A 15,376-nucleotide genomic window follows, 5' to 3' on the forward strand; every position below is an offset into this window, starting at 1 on the left:
TGTGCAGAATTTTATTTTATTATTTTAAAAATTAACACAATTTACCAAACTAAAAGAAAATAAAAAATAAATTAGAAATCAATTACACAAATAACCCATCATTAACATGAATAGGTTCACTTCCTTAGAAACATTTATTTCTACTTTCATAAATGTTTACGTGGTGATCCATTATGCAAACATTTTAATATGACCTCCAAGTACTAGCTTAGAGATACGATTTCTTTTAATCACAGGCTTTTCAGTTGCTAAATATTCTCTGCCATTTGTTAAAAAATAAAAATTAAAAAAAAGCATTTCAAGATTTCTACTTTGTTGGTGGAAGGGAGTAATACTACTCATTGCATTACTAGTAGGATGCAGTATTTGAATAAAGTGTGAAAGGGATACCAGAAAAGGGAAGGTTTGGTAAAACTTCACAATACTTAAAGACAACAAAATTGTTCCCCAGGCTTTATACAAGAAGCATAAGTACCCTCAAATAAAATCAAGTTTTCTGTGTTGTGATCTAAAGGATAATCATTCATATCATAAATGACTTCTTAAAAATAAATCTTACCATTTATGCATTAAAACTTAACGTTGTGATGTGTCTCATTTTGAATGCTCAAAATAATAAAACTATAGAGAAAGGGGCAGGTGTTACTTTTCTAAGGGGATTCAAATCACTCCATTAGACTGAATTTAGAGTTCTGCTCCAAGTTCACAGGATTTTTAAATAAAAACAAGGCTGTGCATATACACCTTAAAAGATCTTGCCAGATCTCTAATTTCTTGACTTGAAGTTTCTTTAGTCCCATCTTCTTCTTCAATGTGTCATTTTATCTTTTTCTCCTCACCAGCACACTCCCTTTCCTCTAACTCAATAGTCCACAAATAGTTATTGACTGGCTACTGTGGACATAAATGCACTTTTGCTGTATTTGGGGCACTACGTCACTGTTCTACTAATAATATCAATCCTATGTCAGAGTTCACGTTTACTTTACACATATAAAAATAGGATACTGGGATACAGGATTTTTCTAAGTATTGTTAAATATTATGTCTCTTGCCTTGCAGCACTTTGGTGACAGCATCAAGCATCCAAGCACTGTGTATGAAAACATACGTTTTGGAGGTGACTGTCACTCCAGAGTAAAGCAATATCCTCACAGGATTATCGTTTCATAATGGTTAATTTTTGATTTTTTTCTAGGTATTAACACAGCACTTGAGTGCCTGGCTATGACTACAGGAATAAATTTCTAATAGAATGCCTATGTTTTCTAAAAGGTAATGAAATGTATCCATAACACTAGTCTTTTTCTAAAGGGACAAATACAAATTGTATATATTTCTGGTTCATAATACTATGTTGTAAAGTATGAATACATTCTGGGATGGCTAAATCAAGCAAATTAACATAGTTGTTATACCTCAGATATATTTTTGTGTTGAGAACACTCAAAATCTACTCCTAATCATTTTCAAGTTAAATTTTCATTTCATTTTATATTGCCACATCATCATTTTTACCCGGCTATATAGCAACAGACCTTCTAGCTATAAACAGTTTATATATTAATCATATGCAAGCATTCAACAGATGGAGTCTTTTCAGGTAACTTTTAGAAAACAAAGGTTTTAAAGACAAATTTTCAACAAGAACAATGAGGTTGATATTTGTCACAAATAACTCAAAAATTAACGTTTACCTTTGCTAATTATATTTTGACTGAAAGCTACAATGAAATCTTGGCAGAGATGAGGCTTAGAAAACTCATCTGGTGAGAGTGGACATTTGAAGGCACTCAGAGATTCTATGGGTACATGGGAAGAAAGGGGTAAGCAGGCCAAACTATAAACCCAGATTCAAAGAGTAAAAACAGTGGCCCTTGATTGTGGAACTAAGGAGAAGTAAAGACAGTGAAGGTATCAGAGCCCTGGAAAGATGCTCGAGTCCTCACTCTTCCAGAACATCTGCAACCAGTGTTCTTTTACTACTCTGGATCCACAGATATGCTGACTAAACTAATTAGACACTTCCAAATCAAAGCCACACCCATGGTATATGTCTACTAAGAATCAAATCTACAAAAATCATCACAAGATCGCATGTCTTCTTGCATGAGAAGACCATTTTCTCATTCTTTCCCAGAAAAACAAAGTCAGACACTGTGAGGGAACATTTAGGAATGTGAGTCTAGAACTTCCTAAAAAATAGAAGACCCTAAGCCAAGTTCAAAATAGTCACAATTCTACAAAAATATCATTAGCATTATTAACTCCTAAGATGGTATTACATGCAAAACAGAACTGATTAGTCTAGCACTATATTATTATCCCAGCTTATATTCCTATAAATGTTACAGATAATAAAGGGATGAATAGATGTAATGATTAACTTAACAACCCCAAAATATGATTTAAATACTCACTTCGCATTTGTGTTTTTATCTTTCTTGTGGGATCAAGCCATATCTGCAGGAGGACAGAAAAGGTTAATGAACCCAGAAGAAAAACTCCACAGTCACAAATAGAACTATTTACGATTCACCTACTTGTTAAAGTGTAAGCACAATTTCATAAAGTCCTATTCCAAGCAGCTTTCCTCTGTTAGCTTTTCACTAGGCTAAGTAGTGACTTGGTTTTCAGTGCATGTGTTTACGTGTGTTGAGTTTCTGTGTGCTTTAATTAAACACTAAATGCTTCTAAGGTGACTCTTATGGCCTCGTTCTCTTGGATCTGAAATGGACCTACACTTCAGATCTGAGGATGCAACAGTCTTGGTTAACCAAGTCTTCTGACATTTCCCTACAACATTTTAATACACGTTCTCAGAGAAAAAGTGTTCCAAATGAGGCTTGATCCTCTCATGACAGAAAAATCTGGGAAAAGAGCGCTAGACAATGTATCCTAATAGCATATGTCTACTCATAGGATACGAGCAGTGTTAGAAAGAAGCTCAGAATATATGGTTAAAATGTCCACAGAGAGTGGGATTGGTCAAACTCATGCCTAAGTCACTATGAATCCGGGCAGTCCCCTAATTATAGATATCTGATTTGCATAAAGCTTGCACTTATGAATGGAGGCTATTACAGTAGGCCCCGAAGTTACAAACATCTCACTAACCTACAACTCATACTTAGAAATGGAGGCTATCACAGGTAATGGATAAATGTATCTGTTCTATCTTACATACAGATTCAACTTACAAACAAAACTATACAACCTACCTCCTTCATAACCTGTATATTTGAACACTTGTGGGAACACAAACCACGTGGGCTTATTAGGACCCCATAACTCTCTTGACTTTTGTAACATTTCAAACTCTCTCATACCTATTTTATCCCCTTCATCAATATTTCCCTAACTTTCAAGTGCATATGAATGAATCAACTGAACATCTAGTAAAAAATGCAGCCTGGAGTTTATCTAACAAGTTTTTACATTGTGCTAACACTGCTGCTCCTGGGACTACCTTTTGAGTAGGACAGCCCAAAATTTCTTTTGACATAGAAATGATTGCTTTTTCCCAAAGCAAAATGTACACAGACAGTTTTCAAGTCTTATTGGCTTATCAGCCTACACTGAGTTGTCAAGTCAGCACCCTACAGAAAGCCCTAGCAGGGAACTGATTCCACATACTGCTCCCCATCCAAATACTGCTCCCCATAATAACAAGCAGCTCTAAAAATGAACAGCAAGACCCAGCTGCCCCCCACACTGATTCACAACTACAAATCCCCACCCTACCGTATTGTCTTCAGTATCAAACCTAATCTCTCTTGTCCATTTCAAATTTCCAGGGCAGTGATCCCTATACCTATCCCTGCGTCCTAAATTTTTTTTTTTTGACTTTCATGACAGCAATTTATTTTCTCACAGTCTTGGAGGATGGGAAATCCAAGATCAATCACTATTGTTGAAACTGCAAGGGTTTGAAACAAAGTAACTCTGATTAAATCAAGCTAGTAGAATAGTAATACATCTCTGTGGGAAATAAAACAGAATGTTACACAAATCTATCCAGGAAGAAAAAGCATTCTTTGCCTACGTTACTTTAGGATTGGATTGTGTCCACAACAAACAGGAAGACCTTTTTAAAATTTTATGGAACAAAAGTTAAAAAATCAAATTAGATTATATATGAATAATTTAATTCACTTCCAAATATATTTGAACAATGATTTCCTGAAACCTGATTTTCTCAGAAAGGACATCTCAGTTTTTATTCCCCGGAAGTTTTCAGTTAAAGCCTAGACAGAAAGTATGTGCCTAATGTTTGTGTATTTTCATCTGACATTTTTCTAAGAGGAACTATGATGTATTAGGAATTATAAATTATTATTTAGCATTAGCATATTTATGACCAAGAATGCTATGCTAAACCCCACCCAAATTTGTCCTTATGTTAATATCATCTGACTTAATGACCTTAACCTCTCCTTGACTTCAGCCATAGCCTTCATGGCCACAGGCCAGGTCATGTCATCACACTTCTCAGAAACAGTCATTTCCTCTCATCTAAGTTTTCTAAACATATTACAACTGTGCCTAATCTTCAACATCTTTGCAATTCTACCCCTTCCCTAAGATATTTTTTCAAAGCCAATCTACTATTTCAGATTCAATTACTTTCCTTCCTAAGATCCTCTGACTAATCATCTTGATTACATCTCATCAACATCTCCAATTTTCTCATTGCTTTTTCCTCTAACTGTAACTACCATAAACACAGCCAAGAGAGAACCTATCCAATACTCCATTTCTCCACTATTATACCCAGTTTGATGAAGGCAGTTAGAGAAAAACGCACGAATATATTCTATTGTCGTCACAATTTTATGATCTCCAATCTCAGTCAATAGCAACCCCTGTGCTAGCTCTTGGGTGGCTGTCTCTCCTGGTCACACTGCAACCCTACTCACTCGTAAACAGATGGTTTTGCCACTTGTTTCATAGAGATTTTATACTGCACTTTGTACAACTCAAATTTTTTAACCACTACACCACCTCTTATCCTGTTTCTTGCAGACTCTGGATGAGGTCACTCTCTTCACTCGAGGCTAATCATTTTCATGAATTTAGAACATTTTCTCATCATCACTTTCCTCTGTCATCAGCCATCTATGTTTCTTGGTCTTTCTCACAGGAAAGCCAAAGCTATTTACAATAAAGCAAATCCTCCAACCCCCCCAACCGTTAGTCAACTCTCTGCATTGTCCAGTATGATAGCCACCACTCACCAGTCATGCCAGCCATATTTCAAGTGATCAACAGCCCCCTGTGGCTCCTTGTGGATACACCTTACAAATAATACTCTAGAAACAGAAACTAATCCATGTCCCAAGAACTTTCTGACATGAACAGACAGATGGGGTCACATGCTATACTAACTTGGGTTATTTTAAAAACAACATGATTAAAATCCTCCTCTTATATTTCCCTGTAAGAAATTTCAATGTTTTCTAAAAAGCAAAACAGGGGGTGGGAAATGGAGATAAAAGTGGAAGGCACTACGACAGAGTGATCAGGGGGAAACCCAAGCATCACTGCTGGCCCTGCATACTAAAAAGGATACTCACTACACAGAACTAGTGTCTCAGCCCTAAGTCATATTTAGCAGTGATGAGAAAAAGGCAAGACAGAAGTGCAGGAAACAAAATGTGTTAAAAGTTCCATCATGCAGTTAAAGATAAATGCCTTGTGTTTTCACCCTTACCCTCTGTCTAAGCTTTGCTCTGTGCTCTATTTTCTCATGCCTGAGACTTCAATAAAAGCCTGTGAGGGACATAGAGAGGGGTGATGGCCTCCCCAGGTCCCTCAGTTCAACACAAATGGACTGAGTAGATGTTATTCATTTGCTGTCAAGTTGCACCAACAGCTACTGGACAGGGCAGGTATTCCAAATTCCCACCAAAATGAAAACGTCTATTGGAAGTACTGGGGTACATCGTCTAATGTCGCCTTCTCTTCTGTTCTTTTCATGGCCAGGCTCTTAAAATAATAGTTCACACATGTGCTGAAATTCTACACCATTAATTTTCTATGGCTTCACCTACTCCTTGATCCCCAAGCATTATCTAGCCAACAACCTACAAACACGTCCAATTCGGCAAAATGACAATTAAATTTACTCTCCAGTGATTAACTCTACCCAAACTGCTACTTTTCCTCCAAAGACCTATGTAAAGTCTCCACAAACTCCCCAGCGTCCAACTTTGACATTTGAACTTACCTTCCATACTCAACATCACACCCCAGAGGTGATGGGTCATACAGCCTGCCAGGCACATTCCCCACACAGTGTCTCTGTGTCTTCCTCTTCACCCCTAATACCACCTCCCTGGTATTCATCACCTCGGGGCTAGATGGTCACAATCGTCTCCTGACCTCCCTGTCTCTGGTCTCAGGTCCCTGTGTAATCGCTTTCAACTCCAGGAACAAGTTCTTTCTGAAATGTAAATCTGACCAAAAATCTTTCTTCTTAAAATCTGGATTCCTTAACATGAGATACAATATATTCCAAAAATGGTCTCTGCCTATCTTTCCAGCTGCTTTCCCAGCATCTCCATCAGCACTCCCCACAGAGCCCCCAAACTAACCTGGGATTCCAGCTGAAAGAGAGCACTTGCTGAGAAAACACGGCTTTAAAACTGGTCCCCAGCTCCTCTTTCCCATATGCCTGTGCCTCCTGGGTCTTTTCTATGTGGAGATGATGACACTGCCACCTCCGGCATCCCCAATAGACAGCTTAAAATGCCTCATGTGTATCAGGACCTTCCATGCTGGAGCCGCTGCTTCTCTTGTGCAGAATGTCCCTTCCCTGCTCACATCCAGAATATTGCCCCTAATTTTCAGTAGCTATGTCAACACTAAACTGTTCATCTCATTCCCAAATTGATAGATCTGCCTTTATGTAACACAAAATATTCATGCCAGGCAGTAAAACTTCAAAAAGTGTCTCCTCTCTACTCCCTAATAAATGTCAGGCAGGTATTTAGGACAGAGTATATTAGGCTCTCATAATGAATAGAGTTAGATTATAAGGAGGTTATACACTTGATAATTTTAGCCTCACCAAATGGTTAATCCATTTTCTGTTCCAACATACCTGAGCAATATGACATCTCATAGTCCACCTGGTAACATCTTATAACATCTTTCAATAAATCTCCAGTCCTATTACATCTCCTGCTATAACATCTTTCAATAAATTACACAAATTATGCAAATTAAACAATGAGCTAGTATTTTTTTTAACTGGGAAGGGGACAATAATGGCATGCCCAGTAAACATAATCATTCATATGTATTAGTGTATTTGGTGCGTATTTAGGAAGAATGGAGGTAGGATGAGAGATAAATAAGATTCCTAATTAATTAATTCCTAATTCTGTCTCTCCCGTGATTCTGATATGAAAAAGGAAGTCCCTTTTGAATAGCACTGGCACAGACCGGCACACTATCACCATCTGTAAGTTAGCTCAAGTCACACATGTATTAATGTCATAATAGAGTGATCAACAGTCAAACTCATAATAGAAACTCTGCCAGCACCGTCCTTCAACACCCTATACAGAAAGTCTTGCAAGAGGACTTTCAGAATTTGATGACATGGAAAATTCCTCCGAGAAAAGATGGTACACTGCTATATTCCCAGTTATGATAGCTACGAAACAGTGTGCCTATTCTTAATGAACAGGAAGTTCACAATTTTGCATTTTGCTTAAAATCTACTTTTTTCTACCTAGTTTTGCCTGAGTTTCAAACTTATCTATAACATGTTTTGCCCTAGGCACCTTGGATTAAATATTTAACTTCTCTATGCCTCACATTTTCACATTGTGGCTAATAATCATTACCTTGGAAGCCTCTTCTGAAAACTCCCTGAGACAACATGTAAAAGGTGCTGAGAACTGTGCCGGCCACACAGTGCCAATCCCAGAATGATCAGCTGGTAACAGGCATTTCTACTCTAGTACTAATGTCTTTGTAGTAAATGCCACATCTGGTTCTTAAAAAAAATAAATTATAAATAATTATGCCTAGTTATAGGCCTCAACCCAACAAGTACGGTATTTTCATCCAGAAAAAAAAAGCATCTCATGCACTAGGTACATTTGAGATGGATTACAGAAAGAGCATTTTTCATGCTAGATGCTATCTTTTAAGACACATCCAAAATTAAATTCATTTGTTTACTTATTCTTTCCAGGGGTTATCTGAGCCAAAGTTCAAACTGTTGGAAACTATATTCATTCTATCCCCTTCCACGGCCCATCAAGTCTTCCTTCTCCTAAATAAACTCCTCCAACTTCCCAAACCAGGCCTTACTTATTCTTGGTATCTGCCATCCTTTGCTCATACCGGTCAATCATTAGATTGATTCTGTCTAATTGCAAAGACTCTCTTATTCACTTTTCTATTTCCATTGCCACAACCTTAAAGCCATGTTTGTGCTTTCAGTAATCACCCTTATTCAAGTCCCCTTTCATCCCATTCTTAGTGTTAGCACAAGTGTTTTATTTATTTATTTATTTATTTATTTAGACACAGTGTCTCACTCTGTTGCCCCAGGCTAGAGTACTGTGTTATTAACCATCTCACAGCAACCTCACACTTCTAGGTTCAAGTTAACCTCCTGCCTCAGGCTCCCAAGTGTCTAAACTACAGGGATCTGCCACAAGGCCCAGCTCCAAAGTGACCTCTTGAAAGGCAAAAGTGCTCATCTCACATACTTGCTTCATCCTATCAATGACTTACCATTTGGTAGGATAAAAGAAATTACCCAAGTCTCAGTGAATAGCCTAGATACCACGACATGATCTGACCCCTGCTAATGCCCAGCCCTACCCTACAGGCTTCTATAGAATTTTCAAGCAGATAGCTGCCCTAAACTCAGGGTCCCATGTCTGTACTTTCCTATGTTCTGTTACCCAGCCAAGGTCCACTCACACCATAGGTCTCTGCTCAAACAACATTCCCTCTTAAGAACGGTCTTCCTAGATGGAGTCCCGGCACCCCGGCACCCGTAACATGGTGGTTATAGCGCAGGCCACAAACACCAAGACCAGTGGGTGAGTTCAAACGAGCCCAGGCCAGATAAACAATGACAACTGCAACAACAAAAAAATAGCCAGGCATTGTGGCAGGGACCTGTAGTCCCAGCTACTTGGGAGGCAGAGGCAAGAAAATTGCCTAAGCCTGAGAGTTTGAGGTTGTTGTCAGCTGGGCACTCTGCCGAGGGTGACAAAATGGGACACTGTCTCAAAAAAAAAAACAGAACAGTATTTCTGTTTAGTGTCCATAATTTTTCCTGTAGAGCAGGAATCAAAATGTAGTCACTGAGTAATTAGTTCTTTCCTCTGTCTCCTCAACTAGAATATAAGCAGAGACATCTAGGAGGCCAGGGTCTTTGTGTTCATGGTTCTCTATTGGATCCTTTGCCATTTTGCCCATAGGGAGGGTTTTTTTTTTTATTGTGTAAAAAACCACATAGTATAAAACCTTCCATTTTAAACATTGTTAAGGCACAGTTATGTTAACTATATTCTCATTATTGTACAGCAGATCTCTAAAACTTTTTCATTTTGCAAAACTGAAACCACTTGAACAATTCCCCGTTTTCCTTTCTCACGGCCCTAGGCAACCACAATTCTATTCTCTGTTTCCATGAGTTTGATTCTTCAGATGCCTCATCTAGTAGAATCATACAGTGTTTATGTCACTTAACATTTTCTACATTTATTCATGCTATAACATATGACAAAATTTCCTTTTTTATGACTGAATAACATTCCCTTATACGTATGTACCCCACTTTTTTTTATCCACTAATGGACATGTAGCTACGTCCACCTCTTAGCTATTATGAATAATGCTACAATAAGCATGAGTGTCCAAATACCTCTTCAAGGTCTCACTTTCAGCTATTTTTGATCTATACCCAGAAGCGGGATTGCTGTGCCATATGATACCTCTACTTTTCATATTTATGACATGTCCATACTGTTTTTTATTAACAGCTGTACCATTTCACGTTCCCACACACAGCGCACAAGGGTTTAAATTTCTCCACATCCTTTTGATACCTCTTAATTTCTTGTGATGACAATGGACAGGGTCTGAGATGGTTTATAGGTAACAAGCATTAGTTAATGTCTAGATATGGTGAGGCAACAAAAATAAATAAAGCAAAATTTGTATCCTCAAAGAGTTCACAGAGTCATAGCAGGAAAGAATAACACACACATAACATTTGTACTACATTTGTAGACCACGGGCAGAAAAATTACCAAATCCCCTATACAGTAGGCTGAGATTATGAGTAGAATATAAATTAGACACATATATTAGGAGTTGTCAAAATAAAATATAATAAATCTCATTATGTAAATATCACTCTTATGCAAAACTAGTGTTCCAGAAATTCTGGATTTCTTAATATAGCATAGTCTATTTCTACTAAAAGAACACATCAGTCTATACATTCGACAACATACTGAATTTTGTCCCTATTTTGCAAAGATTAAATGCTCATAGGAAACTACCAACTGGTAAGTTCAAAAAGTTAGATAACAACAACCATTCTCACCACATTCTCTTTTATGCCTTTGAAGGCCAACAAAGAAGCACATGCTTGGAAACACTATTAAGATCAACTTATAATTTATAGCCTCAAAAATGTCCAGTTTAGTCATAAATGTTGTTTCTTCTGAGAAGAACATTGTACACACAGACCTAGTAAGGGTACTCACACACTCTTCAGCAGGCCGGCAGGCAATTTAATTGCCTCTAGTCTAAACATGAAATTAACACAAACTAAACATCAAGATTAGAAAAGTAAGCAAGTTCAGAAAATGTCCTGTTCTATAATGCCATCCTTCCTACCCTGTATTTTATTAGTGGGACATGGAAATACAAACAATGATGTCATGTAGGCAAATAAAATGCACACTCAGGTTTCTGTACTCACCCTTCTATTCTTCTTTCTGTGATTTGAGTGTTAGGTCTCAAACAGTAATCCCTTTTACTGTCACCATGAGCCTTGGGTATCCTCACATAGAATCCCTCCAATGTGTCTCCATCCCATGTGTCAGGCACCCTTAATACCCACCATGCAGGTGCCTACACAGTGTGAGCTGATTTATCCATCCTTAGCAACAAAAAGGCAGACTGAGACATTGAAAACCAAACGTTTAATGCCGTTTTTAAAACTCTGTGTTGTTTTTATGTCAGAACACCAATTTTCAATCGATGACAATTACATTCTGTCTGCTTACAAGTGTAAAACACACACATACAAAAAAACTCCCAAAACGTATAGATCATTTTCTCTACACAAGATAGTTTTTCAATATTTACCAGATTTCTAAGGTGAAGTCTTGATAACACATAAGTTATTTTAAAGATAAATGTTATACTGATAAAAACTTGTTTTAAAAAGTTCTTAAAAGTAAAGATAGAGTCAAAGTCAGTTACCTTCTCCTCAACATTTTCGTAAAACATGAGCCCAAAATAGTCCCTTTCTAGCACATCCAGATGGTCACATACGTTGTCCAATAATGCTTGTCCCACTGAATTTTTCTGAAGAAAAAAAGCAGCATTTTTTACTTTTCAAGCACTAAAGATTTCATGAGTACTGTAACTACAGAACATACTGGCAGATCTACGATACAGTGTAAATTAACCTAACATATTTATTTCCCAATTTTATGACAATATGAAAATGATTCATAATGCTTTTCACTTTAGCCCTTATACCTCCCACTTATAAAAAAGCAGAAAATCTAAAGTGAAATCATAATAAAATGCCCTCTGCTTTATTGATACTAGTCCCCATAACAAAAAGGACTAACAAGGCACTATGCGAGCAGTTCCTTTACTAATGTTAACAATGGTACAAAATCTGCTGAGACTGCTTCCCTCTATTCCTTCAGGTGGCTCATGACATATGACTGGATAGTCCCCAGGAAAATCAATCATCCCCATTATTCAATATATCCTAACATCATGTATTCCACCAACATTTTAGTTTGATGTTTCACTTTTTACCACATTTGTAGACAGAATTTTCTTTATTTTTTTCTACTTCCAAAACTAACACTTTTATTAAATCAAGGAAAGATTCACTGTAGAAAAGTCAACAAAGGTTTTAACAGAACAAAGTATACCTTTTTACAAAATATGTAGATATTAACAGCAAACTGTTTCTGAGATTTGCTTTTATGTTCTTTTAGTTATTTTAAAGCAAACATTAACAATGTTAATTAGTAGGGAATGTGCTAGTAATGATGATTACATGAAGAGCTAATCCACTCTTCATCCTTTATCTGTGATTTAGAACATCTACAAAATACTTTATTATTCCTACTAATGAACTGATTCAGGTTTCACCAAAAAGTAGCAAAACCGAGTGGCTGGTAGAATCTGTCTCACTACATCATACTCGCCCATTATCTTTGAGAACAAGAAATAACCACACCACCATATAAATAATTTTTTTGTGTGTGTGTGTGAAAAGTCAGTTTTTAGGTTATAACAGTGGCCAACTAGATCAGTTAGCATGTAACTGACATTTTTGTAATTCTCGTGATATACAACATTTAATCAGAAAACATGAACACTCAGTACCCTGTTGTGTGCCCCGTTTAGAAATACTTAATAGCAATTCCCTAGATAACGCTGGTTGCTACTGCAGCATAACCTAGTGAAAATTGGCAGTGATCAAGCAAAGACAAATTAAAATACTAATGTGATTTCCCATATATATTATTGATCAAAAGTAATCAGTTTGATAATAAGATATGTTAATGATAATGTGGTAAAATCAAACTTAAATGACTGCTGGTTACAATGTAAGTTATTGGCACATTCACTTTGGCAGTATCTGTGAAAAGTGAAGTGAAACTTCATCAATAATTTCACCACTGTCTGTCTACCCTAAAGAAACTCTTGCACAGTAGATGAGGAAACTCATCCTACAATGTTCACTGAAGGGCCATTATTGTACATAAAGAAGGGGAATAAATGGTTCAGTCATATAAAGGAATACTCCACAGCTGTTAAAACAAATTAAGATTTACATATCATAAAATGATATACAAAGCAAGAAGGAAAAGATGACAATGAGATGAAGCAATGTCCGTAATGTTTTATTTGGTTAAAGATCGAAAACACACAACAAGATAGTAATGTCTGATTAAATGTTTATGGTGGATATCAACTGTCCCTTCTACTGTTTCTGTGTTTTTATAGTTTTTTAAATAATTCATGACTTTTAAGAAAAGATAGAACAAAACTAGATTTAAAAAATAAAGGACAATGGTCACTCCTGTGGTTCACTGATCAAAAGAAATTTATAAATTAATAGGCATTTTGGATCATCTGAATAGTCCTATAATCTATAGATAAAGAAATAGGCCCAGAGAGATTGAATCAATGATTCAAGGTCACTTAGGATCAAGTTAAATGCTCAAAAATCTAGATTCCCTCACTTTTAGGGTAGGTAGGAAAAACAAGGGATATGGGGTCCCTTGACCCAAGTTCAGAAAATCATTCTTTTCTATTCTTTTCCCTGTATAGGAGCAGCCTTGTCCCTTCCATCAAGGGAAGACACAGCACTTGCTCCTAGAACTTGGTGAAAATGCAAGAAGCAGCAGCCATCTTGGAAGTAGCTCCTCATCAAATACCAAATTTCCTGGCACCTTAGTCTTGGACTTTCCAATCTCCAGAACTGAAAGCAATTAATTCCTGGTGTTTATGAATGACCCAGGCTAAGGCATTTTGTTATGGCAACAAGAATTAAGACATAGATTTTCAATCCCCTTTCGCTTCTCCCTCTCTTTCAACACAATTGAAATATCAAGGTGAGCACAAGAACCACAAATCATCTGAATACATAATAAACTACTGTTCTACTTGATACACTTAAGATGTTATTACCAAGCTGAACTCTTTCGTCATTTTTAACAAGAATGTCGGAAGTTAGGAAAAATGTTAATAGGAAATCAACTAGAGCAGCTTTTAACCAGGAAGATCAGTCCCATGTGGGGCAGAAGAAACAGTATCATTCTGTGCTCAGGTCCCTGAGCTCTAGAATCAAATTACCATGGCTACAATATTGATTCAACAACAAACTAGCTGTGGGCCACGTTGTTTCATACCTCTACCCCATATTCCTCACGGTAACACTGGCAATACTAATGATGCCCACCTTACACAGAGTCTCATATATATTAAGTGACATAATCAAAGCATTTCACACAGTTCTTCTGTAAACATTAGCTATTAGTATATGTCATGTAAATTAAGTAATTAGTTGTAAAAAGCACCAAATTCTTCTGATTGACATAAAATGATAAGGTACTGAAGGCTTCAAAAATGACACTGGCTTCTGTCATTGGTTTTTGTCAGGCTTCTGTCAAAGGAATTATCCTTTGTAAATCATGGGTGTTTTCTCATTAAATGAAACTACATAAATAAGCTAGATTTTAGCTATTATCTATCTCAAGGTAAAACATTTGGAGTTACCCTTCATTATTCAGAAATACCAACCTACTACCATAAGGTCTCCTCAGGAGAAACATCTTACAGCCAGAGGTAATAATCAGAATATTTCATTACCATTCAGAACAAACACCGAGTACACAGGACTGGAGGACATTGACCCTGCTTGTTTTAAGGGACAGGTAAATTTTTTTGTAACGGAAATGACTTTTTTCTATTCTTTTAATACAAATGAATGAAAAGTAGATTACAGAAACCTGGTGAAACACATTCACTGTGCCATGCCATGACCACACATCACTACAGCTCTCCACTCAGCTCTGTCTCACCTCTACCTCACAGAGGTATTTGAAACCAGTTAAGAGGACCACAGTACACTTCATCATCTGGGTCTTCTTCCTGCCCTTAGCAGAGGTCTCTGCTTTTATCTCAGTCTTTTCCGGAGAGGCAGAGCCTACTTCCGTGATCATCATTACAGCTTATGCTGTAGATTAAACAAAATCATAAAATGGTACTTTATAAACTCTCTCAATTATAGTTTTGGCAAGGAGTGGAATAAGAAAGGGTGAGAAGGGGAATAGCAGAGAGATAACAGGGAGAAATCACACAAGAGGAAGGTTCAAAAGTATAGGGGAAAATGAAGACTGGTAGTCTGACTCTCAGAATTCCATCTGAGTCACAGAACACAAACCAGCATCACAATAGAATTCTAAATCAGGACAGTTACACCTTAAAGTGACCAAGACCATAGGTATTACTGTTCATTGGTTTCAACTAGTTACAAATGACAACTAACCCCCAAAGTCCAGTTTTGTATAGGATACTTACTTTTTCGTGTACTTACTTTTCTTCCTTCTACATGTGGTAATAGGAA

General features: G+C 37.0%; 1 long non-coding RNA gene across 1 annotated transcript; it reads right to left on the reverse strand.

Moving 5' to 3' along the window:
- Positions 1-11,021: 11,021 nt before the first annotated feature.
- On the reverse strand, positions 11,022-14,941 carry LOC128579399 (uncharacterized). The gene is made up of 3 exons (XR_008378138.1): positions 14,832-14,941; positions 11,476-11,580; positions 11,022-11,149 (listed from the first exon to the last, which is right to left on the reverse strand). It is a non-coding gene; the product is annotated as an uncharacterized LOC128579399 (long non-coding RNA).
- Positions 14,942-15,376: the final 435 nt, after the last annotated feature.

Source organism: Nycticebus coucang, unplaced genomic scaffold, assembly GCF_027406575.1.
Source record: "Nycticebus coucang isolate mNycCou1 unplaced genomic scaffold, mNycCou1.pri scaffold_50, whole genome shotgun sequence".
NCBI lineage: Eukaryota > Metazoa > Chordata > Mammalia > Primates > Lorisidae > Nycticebus > Nycticebus coucang.